Source organism: Triticum aestivum, chromosome 5B, assembly GCF_018294505.1.
Source record: "Triticum aestivum cultivar Chinese Spring chromosome 5B, IWGSC CS RefSeq v2.1, whole genome shotgun sequence".
Taxonomy (NCBI): domain Eukaryota; kingdom Viridiplantae; phylum Streptophyta; class Magnoliopsida; order Poales; family Poaceae; genus Triticum; species Triticum aestivum.
The window spans coordinates 472,185,365-472,206,971 of NC_057807.1; the positions used below are offsets into that span (position 1 = coordinate 472,185,365).

The 21,607-nt window shown below is 45.8% G+C and overlaps 1 pseudogene; it reads left to right on the forward strand.

Moving 5' to 3' along the window:
* Nucleotides 1–10,482: 10,482 nt before the first annotated feature.
* LOC123112551 (uncharacterized) lies at nt 10,483–11,623 on the forward strand (annotated as a pseudogene).
* Nucleotides 11,624–21,607: the final 9,984 nt, after the last annotated feature.

The window sequence follows — 21,607 nt, forward strand, 5'->3', positions numbered from 1 at the left end:
TTGTGAGTGTTTAAGCTTTTTGGATGCTTATTCTGGTTATAATCAGGTCAAGATGGCAATTAAGGACCAGGAGAAGACGGCTTTTATTACTCCGTTTGGAGCCTTCTCCTATGTGTCTATGCCTTTTGGGCTTAAGAGTGCCCAGGCGACTTATCAGCGATGTGTGCAGAACTATCTTCACAGTCAGATTGCGTGCTATGTTCATGCTTATGTGGACGACATTGTGGTGAAGTCCAGAGAGAAGAAGATGTTGATAGATGATTTAAAAGAAACCTTTGATAATCTCCGAGTCTACAAGATGATGCTTAACCCGGCCAAGTTCGTTTTTGGAGTGCCAGTAGGCAAGCTTTTGGGTTTTCTGGTTTCTAACAGAGATATTGAAGCTAACTCGGAGAAGATCAAGGCCATCGCCTCCTTAGCTAAGCCGGCGTGTATCAATGATGTTCAACATTTGGCGGGTCGTATTGCTGCTTTAAGCCGGTTTATAAGCCGGTTAGATGAGAAGGCCATACCACTGTATCAGATGATGAAGAAGACAAACGACTTTGTCTGGAGTGATGCTGCTAACGCCGCCTTTGAAGATTTGAAGAAACAGCTGGCTGAGCCACCGGTCCTTGCTGCTCCCATTGATAAAGAGCCATTATTGTTATATGTGGCTGCTAACACATGTGCTGTCAGTGTGGCCATTGTGGTGGAGCGCAAGAAGGCTGGCAAGGAGCATCCAGTTCAACGGCCGGTTTACTACATTAGTGAGGTGCTTATTGAGTCCAAGCAAATATATCCACATTGGCAGAAGCTCGTTTACGGGGTGTTCATGGCAAGCCGGAAGCTTTGGCAATATTTCTTGGGTCATCCCATCACCGTGGTCAATTCTGCTCCTTTAGGAGATATCATTCAAAACAGAGAAGCCACAGGACGAGTCGCCAAGTGGGCCATTGAGCTTCGGCCTCATGGTTTAAAGTATGTACCACGCACTGCCATCAAGACTATTCACTTTGATGGGTCCAGGCAATTGGAAGGCTTGGGGGCTGGAGTTGTTTTAGCTTTCCCCTCGAGGTGACAAATTTTGTTATGTGCTAAGGTTGATGTTTCCCTATACTAACAATGCAGCTGAGTATGAGGCCTTGATCCATGGTCTTCGGATGGCTAAGGATATGCGCTTAAGCCGGGTAAGGTGCTTTGGCGACTCAGATTTGGTGGCTCAACAAGTATCAGGCAAGTGGGATTCCAAGGATCCTCTCATGGCGGCTTATCACCGTGAAGTTGATGCCATTGCTGGACACTTCAAGGGTTACCAAGTGGAGCACATTAATTGTAGAAAGAATGAGGCGGCCAATGCTTTAAGCCGGCTGGGGTCTCAGTGTAAGCCGGTGCCACCTAACACTTTCTTGGATATTCTACATAACCCTTCTGCCAAGTTGCCTATAGAGGAAGACTTGGCTTTTCCTGACCCGGAAGCACAATTGGTGGCGTCTCTTCACGTCATCCCAGATTGGACAGTGCCATATTTGGCTTACATGACCCGGGGCGAGTTGCCTGATGATGAAATGAAACCTTGGCCAGACAGATAATCCGGCAGTCTAAGTCAATGACAATTGCCAATGGCGAGTTGCATCATCGCAGTGTCACTGGGGTGTTTCAACATTGTGTCTCTCCTAAGGAAGGTCAAGAAATTCTTCGTGAGATTCATGAAGGAGATTGTGGCCATCATGCCGGTTCAAAATCCCTTGTGGCCAAAGCTTTTCGTCATGGATTTTATTGGCCGACAGCTCATGCTGATGCGGAATATCTGGTTAGTAAATGTGATGGTTGTCAGAAATTCTCACGACGAGCTCATGTGTCGGCTCAAGAATTGAGGATGATTCCAATTACTTGGCCGTTTGCAGTCTGGGAACTTGACATGGTTGGGCCTTTCAAACGGTCCAAGGATAAAAAAGACCCACCTCTTGGTGGAGGTTGACAAATTCTCAAAGTGGGTTGAGGCAGAGCCAGTTAGTAACTGTGATGCAGCCACGGCGGTCCAATTCATGAAAAAGGTGATCTTTCGTTTTGGCTTTCCACACAGCATTATAACTGACAATGGTACTAATCTGTCCAAGGGTGCCATGGAGGAGTTCTGTCAATGTGAGCATATCCGTCTTGAGGTTTCATCAGTAGCTCACCCCCAATCCAATGGTCAAGCTGAAAGAGCCAATCTGGAAATCTTGAAAGGCATCAAGCCCCGGCTTTTGGTCCCTTTGCAACGGACGCCGGGTTGTTGGGTGGAGGAGTTACCCTCTGTGATATGGAGCATCAATACTACCCCTAACAGGTCTACGAGTTACACGCCTTTCTTCATGGTTTACAGAGCGGAGGCGGTTCTCCCTAGTGACATCCGTCATGACTCGCCCCGCGTGGCAGCTTATGTTGAAGCTGATAACGAACAAGCCCCGTCAGGATGCACTTGACTTGTTAGATGAAAAGCGTGACTTGGCAGCAGCCCGTTCGGTGATTTACCAACAGAACCTGCGCCGTTATCACATCCGCCAGGTTAAGTCCAGAACCTTTCAGGAAGGTGACTTGGTGCTCCGACACATCCAAGATCAAACTGATGCACATAAGTTATCCCCACCTTGGAAAGGGCCCTTTGTGGTCAGCAAGAACTTGAACAACGGGCCATACTATATTATCGACGTTCGAGAGCACAAAGACTCACGTAAGTCGGAGGAGGAGACCCGTCGGTCGTGGAATATTGCTCATCTTCGACCTTACTACACTTGAGCTATCAGCTCTCATGATGTACATATTTTGACGATGTATATATTATGATAAGTAATAAAGCAGGACCTCTGTCCTTTTCATCCTCAACGATCATATGTCTTCATCATCATCATTTCAAACGACCAATTGGGGCCTGATCGTATTCGAATCTAGCTTAATCCTCTTGGTCCGGCTCATGATCATATTCGAATCTAGCCGTTAAACCTAATGATCACTAGGGGGCTTCCTGTTCAAACGTAGGTCCTATTCGAACCAAAGAGAACATAGCTGTCGGTACCCTCTTGATCGGCACAATGCCAAACTCATTAGGGGGCTTCTTGATCGTATTCGAATCATAGCTTAACCCCTTTTGAGTCCGACTTTGATCGTATTCGAATCAGAGTAATTAAAAAACTCTCAAGGTCATTTGGGGGCTTCCTGTTCAAACATAGGTCGTATTCGAACCAAAGAGAACATAGCTGTCAGTACCCTCTTGATCGGCGCAACGCCAAAGCCACTGGGGGCTACATGATCGTATTTGAATCCTAGCTTAACCCCTTTGGCCCGGTTTACTGATCGTATTCGAATCAGAAGCCTCGATTTTTCTTTCTTTTTTGGCTTAAGTTTTTTGAAAACAATCTTTGATTTTGTCTTGAGACTTTTTTGTTCAGATCTAAGTATAAGTGTGGTTTAAATTTAACCCGGCTTGGCTTTTGACAATAAGTGCCAGCATATGACAATCATCATATATTTGGAAGTGTTGGCTTCTAAGGATTGGGTTATCACCCTTACTGTTCAGGTCACATAAATTGGCAGTGCAAATTCAAAGTCACAGGTATGATATTATAGTTGTGTTTCAAAACTATAATTCAGAACAGGCTTATCTATGACGCTTTTTTTCATATTAGTGGTTGTATGAAAGATAATATGACCCACCCTGTGGTAAGCCGCCAAGGGCTCTTGTGATCTATTTCTATGTGCAGGACAATTCAAGACTTTCTTATGCGTAAGGAAAACAGATGATAAGTATAAAAAGGGGCAGATATAAGACAACGGCTTAACAGTGTTGATTACCAACATGTGCACGATGGCACGACAAAGCAAAGTTATTTTTACCCTATTACATGACTCCCCAAGTCCAAATGATTAAGTAGCTTTTCAGCAGGCTACAAATATGAGCCGCCCGGCAGATCAATTTTCTTGTTGACCTGAAGCTTCTGGATCAACCCTCTTCGCTCCTTCGTCCTGTTCCATGTCCTGGAAGGTTGATATTGACCAGTCAATGTCATTCAAAGCTTAAAATTCAGCTTCATCATCAATTAGTCCAGCCGGTCAACTTCAGGGGCGAAGGTATGCTTACGGATTGGTGGGATCAGGTTGGTCACTTTATAATGCGGCGTTGGGATCCTCCGATTCTCCGCGTCATAACCCGGCTGGTACCTGGTGAGATCCACCTCATCAGCAATCAGGGTGGCCACAGGGCGTACTTCTTTCACACAAGCGGCGAAGTCCTCCTGTTCAAATGAAGTGCCATCCTCCTTAAGGCTTGGATACCTAATGGCGATGCCGGCCGGGTCTAATTCCGGTAGCCAAGCTTTGGCCCGGCTTAAGGCGGCAATGGCTGCGACTCTTGCAGAGGATCGCCTTAGTTCATTGAATCGTTGGGGCAGCACAGAAAGCTTCCTTAGTACATCCACCAGGACTGTGGGGACTTCGTTTGACAGGGCAACTGTGGCTAAGGCACGCTGAGGTCCAGTGTAAAGTTGTTCCACGAGCGTATAAAACGCCTTCAGCTTCACCAGCATGTCCTGATTGAGATTTGTGCTCCTGGGGCCTGCATAGCAATGTCAGGTGAGTTAATGGCAATTCATATGATCACTAGAAAGATTCAAATATTTGACACTTGCAGGGCGACTTACCAAAGATTGTTGAGACGATCTGAGATACATGGTGTTTTAAGCCAGATAACTCGGCGGTCACCTCTTCAAGAGCCGCCTCTGCTTTCTCAGCTCGATGGGTCAAGGCGATCTTTTCTTCAGCCCAGGCCTTTTTCTCCACTTCAAAGTCTTTTTTCAGTTTCTCTTGTTCAGACACACTGAATTCAAATTTGGAGTTGGCTCTTTGGGTTTCAGTCTCCTGTGCTTTCAGGCGGTTCTTCAAATCAGACAGTTTTGATTGAAGTTGAGTACTTGTGGCCTGTACAAATACGGGGTCAAAATCATGAATATCATCATACAATATTAAGTCCCAAGCCTTTTGCAAGCAACAACACTCGGCGCTTGGGGGCTAATGTCTACCAAAGGATTCTATCTAAGTGGCGGTTCATGAGAGTAAGTCCCAAGCACTTTGCAAGCAACAACACTTGGCACTTCGGGGCTAATGCATATTGCTGTTAAATCTGCGCAAGTGCTATATTCTACACAAGCATGTGAAGGCCCGGCTCCTTCATTTTGATTAAACCGGCCCTTGGGGACTACGGATTAAGACAGAATTTTACAAATTTAACCAAAGGATATTACTAATGCTTATACATTTGTTCTAAGTCTATAGCATATTCATCATAAGCAATAGACTTGGGGGCTGGCATAGTAAGGATAATTTAGTGAAGGGAAGAGTTTATACCTCAAATTTCTGGTGCATTTGCTTCACCATATCAACTTCGAGGTCACGACTGCTGTGCACTTGGCTAAGATAACCAGAAAAAACTTCCCCAATGCTCATGTGAGTATAATCAACAATGCCAAATCTGACCTTATGACGTTCCACATGCTCCTCCTTGGCAGAACACTTGGCAAGCACAGTTGGTCTCCCCAGCTCAGTGTAGCCGGTCTTGGTAATCTCAACATCAGCATCTTGCGGGTCGTCTGTCTTGGCCGGGCTAGAGACTTCAGGGTTTTCAGAGCCATCGGCGGCTTGCTCGGCAGGCGGGTCAGTAGTTGACGTTGGCGTATCATGCACCGGTTCAAGTGGCAGCTCAAGAACAGAGGCCTCAGGCGCGACCGTCTAAAGTTCTGGCTCTTTGAAGGTTGACTCTTCGGCCGACTTGTTCTTCTTCACCCTCTTGCTAGGCTTTGCTTTTCCGCTCCACAAGATCAAAAAGATCAGTACAAGTATAAAGAATTGAAATGAATACAGGATAAGTAAATCATCGTTACCCTGGAGTAGTTTTAAAGGCCGGCATGTTGGACTAGAGTGAGTCACCGGAGGAAGGTGAAGTTTCCTGATAATTCGAATCAGAAGAGTTGAGTGGTTGACAAGTGAGACCCACCAAAGGAAAAAAAGGATTTAAGTCGGAGGTGACCTTGTTCCGGCGCTTCCTTGGTGTATTAGGTAAGCCGAAGGAGAGTTCCGCATCCTTGCTGGTCCGGGTTTGCCTCCGGCTCTCATGAATATGCCGCTTCAAAAGAAATTGAGGATCTTCATAAGCTAAGGGATGTGAAAATCTTACTTTCCGGGTTACTCTTCGGATTTTCTGTCTTGGCAAAGGCTCGGAGTCGGAGGAAATAATAGTTACCTCTTCATCCGCTCCATGACTCGTTCCCATGTCCTCCTGATGATAGTCAGTGCCAATAAGGTGGTTAAAAAAGGAGCCAAGAGAGTCAAGAGCTACCTCCGACTCAGAGGAATCTTCTAGTCGAAGCAAGTCAGAGGCGTTGCCCTTCTTTCCTTTCTTCTTGGCGGCGGCTTTCCTGGCGACTCTCTTGGCCTTCCTGTCTCTTTTTGCAGCCTCATGATCATACTTTTTCTTCCAAAATTGGTCGTCAGCCTGTGAAAGTCAGCAAAGGTTTAAGTAAAGACAAAACATCAAGGTTGAAGGAAAATTTACTCAGTCTCGCGGCTTACCGCTGAAGCCGGGTTAGTTTTGCAGAAAGGGCTTAAGCCCACCCTTGCCACAATCTGCTAGGATCTCATTCAAGAGTGACTTGGTCATATCGTTAATGACGTCGTCAAGTAAATCGTCCGGGCTGTGCCGCAGAGGGTCATCCTTCTTGCCCGTGTAGGTGCACATCAAACCGGAGCGGCGGCTTAATGGAATGATCCGCCAGGCAACCCAAACCCGGACCAAGTCAATACCGTTTAAACCGTTCCCCAAAAGAGCCTTGACTTTAGCCATGGTGGGGGCGAGTTTCTGGCGATCAGCGGGTGACAACTTGTCTAGAAGAGGACGATTAGACTCGAGGCGCAGGGCGCGAAAGCCGGGCAGAGGGTTCTCATCATCCGGAGTAGTATCTTGGCAGTAGAACCATGTCTGGTTCCAGTCTTTGGGGTGACTTGGTGGATTCGCATAAGGGAAAATGGCGTCTCTCCGTCGTTGGATTGAGACCCCGCCGAGCTCCAAACTAGTTCCATTGACACATTCGTTCTGGCGGTTCAAATAAAACAACTCTCTGAAGAGTAGCAAGCTGGGATCTTCTCCAAGATACACCTCACAGGACACTTGAAAGTTGCAGATATTAGACACGGAGTTGGGTCCGATGTCTTGAGGGTGGAGGTCGAAGAAGTGCAGAACATCTCTGAAGAATTTTGAGCCGGGTGGCGAAAAGCCTCGGATCATGTGATCAGTAGAAACGACGACTTCCCCTTCTTTGGGCTGAGGTTTTTCTTTTTTTGGATCAGGAGAGCGGTATGACATGACCTCCTTCTTCGGCAAATAGCCGGTTTTCACAAAGTCATCAAGGGTACTATCAGTGACAATGGATTTGACCCAGTTGCATGAAGTGCTTGTTTTGGGTGGCATTGTGACGAAGGAAGCCTAACAAAGAGTAAAATGCCGGTTCACATTTAAGCCGTAGGAAAAAAGATTACAGTTCATATTTAAGATGGCGGCTTATAAAGGGGCCTAATGGTATATGACTAATTAGTCAAGTTACGTAAACTGCGATGAGCAGTGCAAATTATTTAAGCCGCCATGATAAGTTGGATGATGTCTATTGAGCATTGCAATTTAAGTCGGCAGTTTAAGCCTCCATGGCTAGATGGATCTAGCAAAGTGCAGTTTTTGGCTAAGTGTTATACAAACAAGTTTCACATGCCGCAACTATTATTTTGGATCAACAGCTGTTCAGGAAATAAAATAAATCTAGACCTAAAAACCAGTACAGATGAGTTCATGAGCTCTCGCAAGATCTTTTCTTCTAGGGAAGGGGATCTACTGGTATCAAAAGTGGAAACAAAACAACTACTGCATTGGTTTTACACCATTTTCAGATCAAAGAGGCTCGCGGTATGAGCATTGAAGATGACTACGAAGAACACAGAGAAACTCGCAAACCCTAATGCGGATCTGAGGTACGGGAAGGCAGAAACTTACGGCTGCAGATCTACTGCGAAGGGTCGCCACCGTTCTCTGGATCGACTCAGGTTGATGCAGCGGCCGAGGTTGAGGAAGATGAGGTGCTCTACGGCGGTGGCGGAGCTCAAGCGGCAGAAGGGTTATGAGAGGAAGAAGACGCTGGAAAGGGAGAGAATGAGGAAAGATTGGGTCGTGCCTATTTATAAGGGAAAGACTGATAAATGGGCGCGAAAAACGAGGAGGCCAAAAATATGGCTATCCAGCTACTAGGACGCCTCAATTCTCGGGATGGTCATTAAGATAAGGATCCGCTGAGATATGTTGGACAAAGTGTGAATTAAAGACAGATGACGTCATGGCGGGTTATCATAGATCCAGAGGATGACGTCATGGTGGGTTACAAAATTTTCGTTCAAACGAAGAGCAGAAGATTTTTTTCTAAGTATTGAAGATTGACATGAACGAGTTCAAATCAATCTGGGGCCTAATGTTGGGGATACAACTATTAGATATGACCCGCCCAAAAGGGGCCGGGTTATACCTATGACGATTCATGAAGCCCAATACGATGCTTGAAGATGGCCGCTCAGTTAAGGGCCCAAAGCCCAAAGGCGACTTAAGGCCCGTAGAGATAAACTGTCATATGTATATAACTTGCATTGTAAGGCAGGAATAGAGAGAGACCGAGATGGACACTGTTTATGAGCTGGGCGGGACTCTGTGAGCCGCTGGGCGTCGACCTCTGTATATAAAGGGACGACCCGACGGTGGTTCAGGACAAGTAACATCAGATCGAGAGCTAGGTCAAGCGATTTCGCTCCCTGGTAATCGAGACATAAGCAATCCCACCTCAAACTGGATTAAGCCATTACCTTTACCACAAGGGGCCAAACCAGTATAAACTTCCGTGTCCTTTGTATCGTTTTAACTCCTTTAAGCTTCCTAGTTGCGATGGCTCCACGACTAAGTCCTTTCACTAGGACATCTGCCGTGACAATTCCACAACAGCGCACATACGATTTGTTGATTATTTTAATCCCATGTGCATCAGCGCCATGCCGTGCATGCTGCATGTTGTTTCGTGCATAGAGCCCACCCTAATGATGCTACACTTCTCATTGCTATCTATATAGGGAGTATGCACTTGTTTTTAGAGTGTATCACCTATGTCGGCAAACCTTCACAACCTACAAATCAAAGCAAAAAAAGTATGTATCATTGCAGCATAAACCTAAAAACAAAAACCATGAATGCAAAATTGGTGTATGTTTGTAGCATAAACCAAAAAACAAAAACCATAAAAGCAAAATTGGTGTATGTTTCCAGCATATTCCCCATATTTCTAAAATAAAAAGCACTCATGTAGCATTCCATCAAGAAACAATAACAATTCCTTGGGAGTAGATTTCCAGCTTGTTTACAAACAATAATCACCAAATACTTTCAAAAAGTAACTTGATTGAAGCACCCCCGGTGCGCCGCCGCCGCCCTCATCGTCGACGCTCGCTGCACGGGGTTGCACGAATGAGTAGCCAACCAACGCCATTTAATAGATGTAGCAAAAAACCTTGCCGGTCGTAGCAAAAAAAAATAACAACGATTGCAGCAAAAATCATCGTCGCCAATGTCTCGGGTCAAACCTTCGCTATGAATGGATGTAGCAAAAAACCTCTCCAGTAGTAGCAAAAAACAATTACGGGCGCAACAAAAATCATCGTCGACGCCGTCCCTGGTCGCATCTCCGCCATGAATGGGTGTAGCAAAAAAACATCGCCGGTAGTAGCAAAAAACAATTATGGGTGCAACAAAAATCACCGTCGCCGCCGTCCCGGGTTGCGTCACCGCCATGAATGAATGTAGCAAAAAAAACCTCGTTAGTAGTAGCAAAAAACAATTATGGATGCAGCAAAAATCCTCGTCGCCGTTGTCCTTGGTCACATCTCCGCCATGAATGGATGTAGCAAAACAACCTCGCCGGTAGTAGCAAAAAACAATTACGGGTCCAGCAAAAATCATCCTCGCGCCGTCTCGGGTCGCATCTCTGTCATGAATGGATGTAGCAATTTTTCTCGCCGATTGTAACAAAAACTAACAACGATTGCAGCAAGAGGCCGTCTTCGTCGTCGCGGTCGTAGCTCCGTCGTGAATGGATGTAGAAAAAGTCACTGGTTCCAGCAATGCGGCCGCCACTTGGGGTAAGCTCCTCATATGGGAAAAAGATAACAAAAAGTAGAGGACGACGCATTGAAGGATGAGAAAAAAAAAGCAGCCATGATGGGCCAAGGGCATGTGGTGGGCCGAGGAGGAAAATCCAACAACGCAAACAATGAATATTCCTACGTGTTAGCCATAGATCGCGACCGGCCGAAGCTTCGTCCGGTCCGCCGGCACATAACGTTTTCCATAATAAAAAGACCAAGAAACCACACACGATCGTCCAACGCATCACCTCGCTACCCCTCAAAAGATGGCCGGCTGGACCTCCATCCCGGCGGAGCTCCTCACGGAAATCTCCGGCCGCCTGCCAGGCGACGCGGACCGGATCCACATCCATCAGGTATGCTCCCACTGGCGCGCATCCACTTCCCGGCTGGCCGCCTGTCGTCCGTGGATCGTCGCCGGCCGCGAACCATGGAACTTGGTTGGCCCGGTCGGCGAGCACTCGTTTTGGCTGCCCCTTGGCGGCCGGCGGATCTACTTGGGCACGCCCACGCCGGCGGGCCTACCATATTGCTGCGGCACGCCCCTTGGCTGGCTTGCTCTCATGGACAACCTGCAATCCCAACGCGGTTTGTCCTCTGGGAGCCCCTCTCTGAAGCTGAGATCTTTCTGCCCTGTTTGCCCGCCGTTGTCCAAGTCTTCCTCTCAGGAGACCCGCTCACCTCGCCTGATTGGATGGCGATCGCAAGCCAGAAGCTCTACAGTACTGATACTTGCATGGGCCAGACACTCTTCTTCTGGCGGCCTGGAGATGCCGCATGGACTATGCAGCTCGAGCCGCCAAACGGCAGAATCGATAGCGCGGCATTCCATCAAGGGAAATTCTACTTCACCGAGATTGGGTGGAGCCTTCACGTCTATGATCTTGATCGCTCCCCTCCCAAGCTTGTCGAGAGCACGTACCTTTACAGTGCTCTGCGAGCGTGCCATGGATGTCGACAGTTCCCTGGTGGTGGCAGGCCGACGTGGTATGTGGTCGCATTCAATGGCGAGTTGCTGCTTATTGTGATGTACCGGGCGCCCAACATAAAGGCTGTCGAAGTTTACCGCCCGGATTGGGCAGCGGAGCGCCTGGAGCTGCAGGACAAGGTTACGGATCTCGGCGAGTACTCACTCTTCTTGGGCCGCGGTGACGCGTTTGCCCTCTGTGCAAAGGACTTTACTATGATCCGGAGGAATTGTGTCTACTTTGTAGAGCACGATACAGTCAAGCATCAAGATTGGGCTATTGTGTTAGACTTGGGGTCAAATGTTTTCCAACAAATTCCATATCCCGGAGAGCAGATGGAGGGCGCGGGCAGAAGCAATCACTGGACGGCGTATTCGTGGTTCTGTCTCAGAAGACCCTTCTTGAAGGCTGAAGCCCAGTAAGGTAGATCTTCACTGACCATCTTATATGAAAGTAACCGAATCAGTATTGGAACAGCAACAGCGCTTCCCATGTTTGAATGATCTAAACACCAACACGTATGTCTTGTCACTTCAGATCATCAACCTTGTTCCTCCCATGAATCCTTGATAAATCATGGACTCCAACAGCCAAATTACTAACTCTTTGGCATGGAAGTGTTAAGAGCTGATTTATAATAGATATCACCATTGTTGTATCTCTATTTCTCTTGCTACTAATATAACTGTCATTATTCAGTCCGTTGGCAAGTTTGGTTCATTCTTTTTACTGGCAACACTAAGTGCCTTGTTCTGATTGGACTAGCAGCTGTGTTATGGTCGGTCTGGAATTAATACTAGAAACAGAGCATGCTTCCAACATACTCCCTCTGTCCCAAAAAGCTTGTCTCTCAAATGGATGTATCTGTATCTAGATAAATCGAACGCAAGCTTTTCTGGACGGAGGTAATAGTTGTTAAACTGATAAGCCATTGGCTTCATAATTTGGTCTTCGCGCTGCGGTTAAAGGAGGAGATGCAAAATCTGCTGCTGCTGTTGGGAACAGAGTTGTTTGGAGTAGGCAGCAAGGGAGGTGTTTAATGCAGCGAAAGCACGATACAAAGATTAATCTATTGAGGGTGGTGCTGTAACCGAAGGAAGTGTGTTCTTTGTTGAAGATTGCTGGTGCTTCTCCTGGCAACACAATACTAGTACTATTCATTTCCCTTGTTTCGGCTCGTTGCTAGCCTGATGTTTTGAGCAGCTAGCTGATATGTGAGTATAGCTTTTGACAGCTTTTGCAGGGATTCTGTTTTGCATGCCTGCTGTGTATGCAGATTCAATTCCCATGTAACTATATTTCCCCCCTTTTTCTGGTCTGTAAAAGAAATAGCATCCTAGTACACTGGCTTCCAGAAAAACGCTGTGTTCGTTGCTGGTATTCTGCAGTTTGAATAATCTGGGACCTTTCTCTTGTTTGATAATCATATACCCAAAATTCAATCCAAATGTTCTATCTGAGCATTTCTCTATTTACCATGAATGCCAAAAGGAGGTGCAGAAGAAAATTAGTGTAGATATGTAGGAGTAGGTCCGTCTAGGATATTTCTCTTTGTTTGATGGGAGGTAATTTTGTGTAGGCTCGTCCTGTTTTTCGGTTATTGGATATCTCTACTCCTATAAAAAGCAGAGTTGGTGATGATGGTGCGCCTGCCATCCTGGAATATAGGCCGTCCGATCTATATCTAACGGATAGAAAGAAAACAATAAAAATTTACCCGCTCTCCTCTCCACATTTGCAGATAATAAGGCCTTCCTCGTCCATCATTTTCTTCCATAAGATCTTGATGTTCCGTGCAACGCACGGACATCTTGCTAGTAAGATATAAAAGTAGGAGGTTGTGCCCCATGGGCAGATGTACACAGGTATACATGGGTTAAACCCCAACAAACTCCTAACCGCTGATCCTAAAAGGGTGCTAAGGGGATCAAAAGGCCAACATCCACCGCCGGACACCGCAAGGCAGAGCCGGTGGCTTCCTGCTGCCATCTACCCTGCTGCCGCCTTTCTTCCCCAGCCATCTCCCCCTTGCTGGAGATCCCAAGGTGCATCCAGCATGGGCTATACTCTACTGGTCCCTGCAAATAACGGTTAGTACATGGGCTATACTCTACTGGTCCCTGCAAATAACGGTTAGTACATCATATTCCGCTACACTTAGGCCCTGTGCTAGATGCTTAGGGAGGTGCTTAGAAAAATAAACCAGATTTTTCTAAAGCATCAGTGTTTATTTCTAGACGCCTAAGGGCATGTACAACGCCCGGTGCTTAGCACGGGCGCCAGGATCAGATTCCTGGTTGATTAGGCAGTTATCACTAGAATCCCAGCGTCATGTGTAGCATCGATGCAAGCCTGAGCGCCGGGCGCTTTCCTGTTTTTCTTCCCACGCGAAGCGCCCGGGTAGTGCAATTTAACGCATGTAATTAGCGCCTGCCATTGCAACGTAGGGCGCTTAGGCACTTTTTTAATTCGGCAATATTTATTCTTTTCACTGTTAGCGTGTTTGCAAGCGTCTACCATTGTAGATGCCCTAAGTAAGCGTCTATCCTATACAAATAAGCACCGGTGCTTAAAGAAACACTGGTTTATTTATGTACTCCCTCTGTCCACTACTTTTCCCTATAAAGTTGGTCAAAATTTCAAAACTTTGACTTACGACAATAGTTTAAGGTGTTCCAATCAGAGATCTACTCCCTCCGTTTGGAATTACTTGTCGCAGAAATGGATGTATCTTTTAGTATTTTAGTTCTAGATACATCATTTTCGAGACAAGTAATAAAAGGAGTAGATCCTAATGATGTTTGGTAGACCATGGATGAAGTTGATTGCTAACGCCACGGTCTAATTTCATATGCTAGTGCTAACTGAACATGATTAAATTCTAATGGTTTACAGATAGCAACCAACGTTCATGTTTTACTGCTAACTTATTTCGGTTATATTCTAACAATAATGGTTTCACCACGCGATATGATTGCAATCTAAATGGTTTTCTGTCCAAGCATAATGGTCTTAGTTACATGTTTAGGGCACAAATATTCTCTGTGATTGATTATCTGATCATGATTAAGGGACTATACTTCATGTTTATGATGGATTAGCACTTTATACGTTTTGGGTAGCAACGAGGAGCGGAATTAGCAAATTTATGAAATCCCCAATTTTCCCCAAATACGAAACCCTAAGCCTAGATCGAAAATCCCCAAAATTTGAAGCCCAAAATGCAGAAATCAAAGAAAAGGTGGGGGGATTAGCTTGGATGGCGAAGGCCTTCGGGGTCTGCACTGTCGTGCTGTTGCGTGAGGACGATGAGGCCGGCAACGCCGCCGTTCCTCGGACGACGCGCGGAAAGATGCACCCGTCCGCGCACGTCGCCGTCTCCTCATGTCATGGTGACCGCCGCTCGCGTCCACAACCTCGTCACCGGACGCCATGCGAGCGTCACCGGCAGCCACAGTCGACGGAGGAGCGCGCAGGCCCGTCGCACGCTGCTCCGCCGAACACAGCCACCGCGCCGCCATGGATGGTGTCGCCGGATAGGAATCGCCGCTGGAATCGCCTCTCTCGTCGGGAGCGGATAAGTACGGAGCTGTTCGATCTGATCCAACGGCTGGCGATAGAGCGGAGACACAGCCTGGAACGGGAATGCTAAACGGGCCAAGTCTGACCATGGGCAACGGCCTAGGTTGTCCTGACCGAGCAAAGAAATGTTTTTCTTTTTAGTTTTAAAAATCTGGCGGGCTATGTGTGTAATTGGCATCCGTGGGCCATGTTATGTTCTGGACTTTTTCATTGTATTCAGTGCCTCTTTTTCAACCGCTCAAAATAATTCAATGCCTTTTTCCCATATTATTATGTTTATTTTAAAAATGTTTTTGCACTGCTATAAATTGAATAATTGCCACTAAAATGTGTTGTAAATTATGATTCAATTTTCAAACAAGAATAGAACAAACAAGAGATTTTATTTGCAAAACGTGGTTTCATATTGATGTTGATGTCATTTTCTTGTGTCATCTTTTATGACGATCACCTTTCAAGTATTATTTCAATGATGAAATTAATTTTATAAAATAATATTAATAATGAGCACAATTATGAATCATCATTAGAGTTTTGGAAAAAAAATATTTGAATTTTTTATTGCGTGTGATATTTATGTTAATGCCATGTTTATGGCATTTTTAACCAATTTGACCATTACTAGTGGGCTAAAACTACCTTAAGGAAAATTATGATAGTCATGTGGTTCGGTTTTTCGCACCACACTGTGCTGCATAAAAAATGATGATGAGTCTATGATCAATTTCTCAATGACATAAATTTTATTTAGAAAAGAAAAATCGGTGTAAATTTACTATAATTTTTATTTTCTGATATCCTGAAGATAATATCAATGCCATCATTCTCAATGTCGATTATAATGTTTACTCAATGGCAATGACATTTGCATGCATGCCTGCTTGATACGTCCATTTTGCATCATGCTTTTATATTGATATTTATTGCATTATGAGATGTTATTACACATTATAGCACAATACTTATGCTTTTTCTCTCTTATTTTATAAGGTTTACATGAAGAGGGAGAATGCCGACAGCTAGAATTCTGGACTGAAAAAGGAGAAAATATTAGAGACCAATTCTGCACAACTTCAGAAGTCCTGAAATTTCACGGAGAGTCATTTTGAAATTAGTAAAAAATATTGGGCGAAGAAAGCACTAGCCATCCACAAGGGTGGGGGGCACGCCCTACCCCCTGGGCGCGCCCCCTGCCTTGTGGGCCACCTGACAGACCCCCGCGTTGATTACATGACACTTCACCATGATTGGGCCTAGGAAAAGGCATTGGGAAGTAATAAGTAGATGATGGGTTGTTATAGTGACAAAAGCTTAAACCCTAATTTATGCGTTGCTTCGTAAGGGGCTGATTTGGTCTATATGTTTCATGCTATGGTTAGATTTATCTTAATTCTTCTTTCATAGTTGCGGATGCTTGTGAGAGGGGTTAATCATAAGTGGGAGGCTTGTCCAAGGAAGGACAGCACCTAAGCACCGGTCCACCCACATATCAAATTATCAAAGTAATGAACATGAATCATATGAGCATGACGAAAACTGGCTTGACATTAGTTCTTATGTGTCCTCGGGAGCGCTTTGCTTTATATAAGAGTTCGTACATGCTTGTCCTTTGCTACAAAAAGGATTGGGCCACCTTGCTGCACATTAGTTACTTTTGTTAATTGTTACCCGTTACGAATTATCTTATCACACAACTATTTGTTACCGATAATTTTAGTGCTTGGAGAGAAAACCTTGCTGAAAGCCATTTGTCATTTCCTTCTGCTCCTCCTTGGGTTCGACACTCTTACTTATCGAAAGGACTACGATAGATCCCCTATACTTGTGGGTCATCAAGACTCTTTTCTGGCGCCGTTGCTGGGTAGTGAAGCGCCTTTGGTAAGGAAACATTTATATAGTGTTCTAAAATTTACTTTCACTTGTTACTATGGAAAATAATCCTATTAGGGGTTTGTTCGGGGTATCTTCTGAAGGAAATATGCCCTAGAGGCAATAATAAAGTTGTTATTTTATATTTCCTTATTCATGATAAATGTTTCTTATTCATGCTAGAATTGTATTAACCGGAAACTTGATACATGTGTGGATACATAGACAAAACACCGTGTCCCTAGTAAGCCTCTACAAGACTAGCTCGTTAATCAAAGATGGTTAAGTTTCCTAACCATAGACATGTGTTGTCATTTGATGAACGAGATCACATCATTAGGAGAATGATTGGACAAGACTATAAGGGCATATTTATCCCTCAGGTGTTTTGGTGATTGACGACAATGCATTTGCGGACTAATCATGTGCCTTGAGTTTCTCAGATACTTCATCTCTAGGCATGAGACGATTCGGTGCCCCTCGGAGACTATTGAAGTCGGCGTTGTTCTACGTTTCTCTTTGGTGGATTAGAGTCGTAGGAGAGCCATACTATTAAAAGGGGGTCCGCGTCGGAAAGGTTTGGGTGGAATCAACACGTACACTTGTTCCTCCTTTCCCTGCATTTTGGAGCTTCCCTTTGTTATCTTGGTTGTGCGGAAATCTGATGACTACTGCTGTACTTGCGGTAGTACCGCAAGTACAAGCGGCAGTACCGCTGTGTGTCACGGTAGTACCGCTCATCTGGAGCGGTAGTACCGCGGCTCCCATGCCTTGTGCCGCTCCGGTGCGGTAGTAGGGGAGAATGTAATTTTTTACATCCGCGCCCTCCACGGTAGTACCGCTCGTCCAGCGCGGTAGTACCGCGAGGGCCCACGGTAGTACCGCTCCCTAGGAGTCGTAGTACCGTGGCCCTTCCTCCTAGTACCGCAGTGTCACGGTAGTAGGCGCGGATGTAATTTTTTACATCCGCGCCCGCAACGGTAGTACCATACCTCGCGAGCGGTAGTACCGCGTCGGATTTTTGTACCACCTCAGTTTCAGCGGAAGTAGGCACGGATGTAATTTATTTCATCCGCGCCCTACCTAGGCCGTGACTTTCCTGCCTTGCGGTAGTACCGCAAGTGGGTGCGGTAGTACCGCGCAAGCGGTAGTACTGCTCCCTCGTCAGGCTAGTTTCGGCTTGTGCTGCTGTCGCGGTAGTACTGTGGTCAGCCACGGTAGTACCGCACAGCCTCACGGTAGTACCGCGCCCCTGGAGCGGTAGTACCGTGTGTCGCGGGCTGAACATGTGGATAACAGTTGGATTTGTTCCACGACTATATAAGGGTGTCTTCTACCTCTAGTTGACTACCTCTTCCACCTCTAAGCTCCATTGTTGCTCCAAGCTCCATTTTCGCTCGATCTCTCTCCCTAGCCAATCAAACTTGTTGATTTGCTCGGGATTGGGTGACAAGGGCTCGATCTACACTTCCACCATAGGATATTTGATTCCCCCCACTTATCCCTTGCGGATCTTGTTACTCTTGGGTGTTGAGCACCCTAGATGGTTGAGGTCACCTCGAAGCCATACTCCATTGTGGTGAAGCTTCGCGGGATTGTTGGGAGCCTCCAAGTGTTGTGGAGATAGCCCCAATCTTGTTTGTAAAGGTCCGGTTGCCGCCTTCAAGGGCTCCAATAGTGGAATCACGGCATCTCGCATTGTGTGAGGGCGTGAGGAGATTACGGTGGCCCTAGTGGCTTCTTGGGGAGCATTGTGCCTCCACACCGCTCTAACGGAGACGTACTTCCCTTTAAAAGGAAGGAACTTCAGTAACACATCCTCGTCTCCACCGGCTCCACTCTTGGTTATCTTATCCCTTTACTTTTGCAAGCTTACTTGTGCTATATCCATTGCTTGCTTGTGTGCTTATTGTCTTTGCATCATATAGGTTGTCCACGTAGTTGCACATCTAGACAACCTATTTCATTGCAAGTTTTAAATTGTTAAAGAAAAGTCTAAAAATTGTTAGTTGGCTATTCACCCCCCCTCTAGTCAACTATATCGATCCTTTCAATTGGTATCAGAGCCTCGTCTCTTTATTAAGGACTTTGTCATCCGAAGAGTATGGTTGACAACAACGACGGTGCGGAGGAGCACTCCGGTGTGAATCCCGTCTCGTCTTCGGCCGAAGGGGGAACCTCGGTCTCTCGTGAGGAATTCAATGTGGCTTTAGACACATTGAAAACCTCCATGACGGCCGAGGTTAAAAGCATGTTTTCTGAATTCCTAGAGGGACTCAAACTATCTACCTCCCCGATGAAAGTGGGTGATCCCATTAACAAGGTGACGGATGCTAACGCCGACAAGGGGGAAGCTAATAGTGAAAAGAGTCCGTCTACTAGTGGTAGAAATGGCACTGGCATCTTTGCCAATGTGGAACCCCCGGTGTATAGAGGACCGATCCCCTCTACTCATTTGAATCATGCCAGTCCTCCTCCTAAATATGTGAAAATGAAGATTTTGATGCTTGGCTCTATCGCTTCAAGCGTCACTTAAAACATGTGAACACTAACCTTTGGACAATTATTGAAGAAGGTTTCTATCCTCATGATCCAAGCAACTTCACCCCTCGAGAAGAAGTGGACAATCAATTCAATGAAAGTGCTCTCTTCATCATCCAAGATGCAATCCTTCCCGAAGATCTCCCTCATCTTCGACCTCATGCCATGGCTAAAGAAGCATGGAAATGTGTCGAGCGTCTCTATCGAGGAAGTGCTAGCATTCAACGCTCCAACTATGAAGTGGTGCAAGATGAAGCCGATGAGTTTGCAATGAAAGAGGACGAAGAACCTCGTGAGCTCTTTCGAAGAGTGATCATACTCGCAGTCGCACTCCGAGATCATGGAAGCAAGGACACGGATGACAACTGGATCAGGCGCAAGTTCCTCAAGGCCATGATGCCCTACAACAAGGCCATGTCCTCCGTCATTCTCCAAAGACCGGACTTCCGCTCCATGACCTCTAGTGAAGTGTTGGATGAGTTTGTTGCAATGAGAATCTTGGACAAGACCGCCGACAATGCGGTGCTCCGTTCCCAAAGGGCAAAGAAGCCCAATCTTGCCTTGAAGGCCAGGGTTAGTGTGGAAGAAAAATAAGAAGAGGAAGATGAGGAGAGCAACCCCGAGGACACGAAGTATGATTATCATGAGCACATGGCTCTTGCCTCAAGACAGCTTTGGAGTAAGAAGAATACAAGACCCAACTTCAACAAGAACAACTCAAGTGGCCTCAAAGGGAAGCAACGAGTTAGAACCTGTTTCAACTGTGGCAATGTTAGCCATTTCATTGCGGATTGTCCCTACGAGAAGCGGGAAGACAATGGTGGCAAGTTCATCCAAAAAGACAAAGCCAAGTCCTTCCCCAACAAGAACAACTTCACCAAGAAGACTCCGTCTCGCAGGTTGGTGGTTCAAGAAGAATACCATGAGGATGACGATGATGATGAAGATGGTGAAACAATGGCCATGGCATCCGTTGCCATTGTCACAACTCCCCGGGTGTCTCTCTTCGATGCACCCAACGAGAACATCACCGCCAAGTGCCTCATGGCTAAGGCCACCAACAAGGTAACCCCCAACATCAAAACCACCATTATTCCTAACCCTCCTTCAATGGATGATTTTGATAATGGTAAGGGGTCTAATGAGGAGTTCAATGAATTTGAGTCCTTCATGAGTAAGCTCAAGGGCAAATCCAAGAAGCATTTCGTTGCTCTCTTGGAACAACTTCGTGAAGCCAATGACATGATCGAGGCTCATGAAGAAACCATCACTAAGATGGAAAGTCATAGTCGTGACTATGCCGATGAGATATCGGATCTCTCTAATGCTCTTGAGGAAGAGCGTGGGCATCGTTTGGCTCTTGAGGAGTCACACAATGGTGGTCATGCTAAACTAAAGAAAGATCTTGATCATGCTCTTGTTGTGTCTCGTGTTCTAGCTTCCGAGAAGGCTAAACTTGGGGTTGACACTAGTAGAAAAGCACCTAATAGTCCCGGTTCGTGAGGGCCTTTAGTCCTGGTTCATGAACCGGGACTAATGGGCCGTTACTAATACCTCCACCCATTAGTCCCGGTTCAAACTAGAACCGGGACTAATGTGCCTCCACGTGGCTCTGTGCACCGAGCCCAGTCAGGGGGCCTTTGGTCCCGGTTGGTGGCACCAACCGGGACCAAAAGTCCATGTTTTTTTTGGAAATTGACTGCTTTAGGGGTTTTGGGGGTTATTTTTAGGTTGTTATATTAGCTAGCTAATAGAGAGAAGTGTCCTCTCTTATATCTTCGTCCTTGATTTACCAATGCTATTGCTATATATGTTCATTTTACCCGCTGATATAATAACTCATGCATGCTCGCATACATCAGCATATATAATAACAAGTACTCGTTCTACTAATCATGCATCATCATACAACTTCTACTCGTTATTAATAATAAGTCATACGATCATCATCCTCATAGTCATCGAACCCAACCCTACATAATTGTTCTTAACACATGATCATCAGTATCAGGTAGGACCTAAACACCCTTAAGGTAAAATAGCATAAAACAATATAGACCCTGACTCTCCATTATGAAGAATGGCGATCATCCTGTCTCCAATTTTTTCCCTTCGCTGAATGTTGCTTCCAAGAAGCTCCTTACGACTGTCCATACATTTTTTCCATTCTTTGATTCTCATGTCTCCACTTATTTTAGAAACCCGGTATGGACAGTTGAGATTCGTAGGACGACCTGGTTGTATGTTCAAAACATGAAGGCTACCGTGTGTATACATCAGATGAGGCACACAATCATTCGGGATTATCTGTTGAAAAACATAGTAATAACTTCGTAGTTAGCAATGATATGATGTACTAGTTTTAGAAGTGTGCAAAAAGATGCACGGATGTTGTAATAGTACAAAAATCTTAC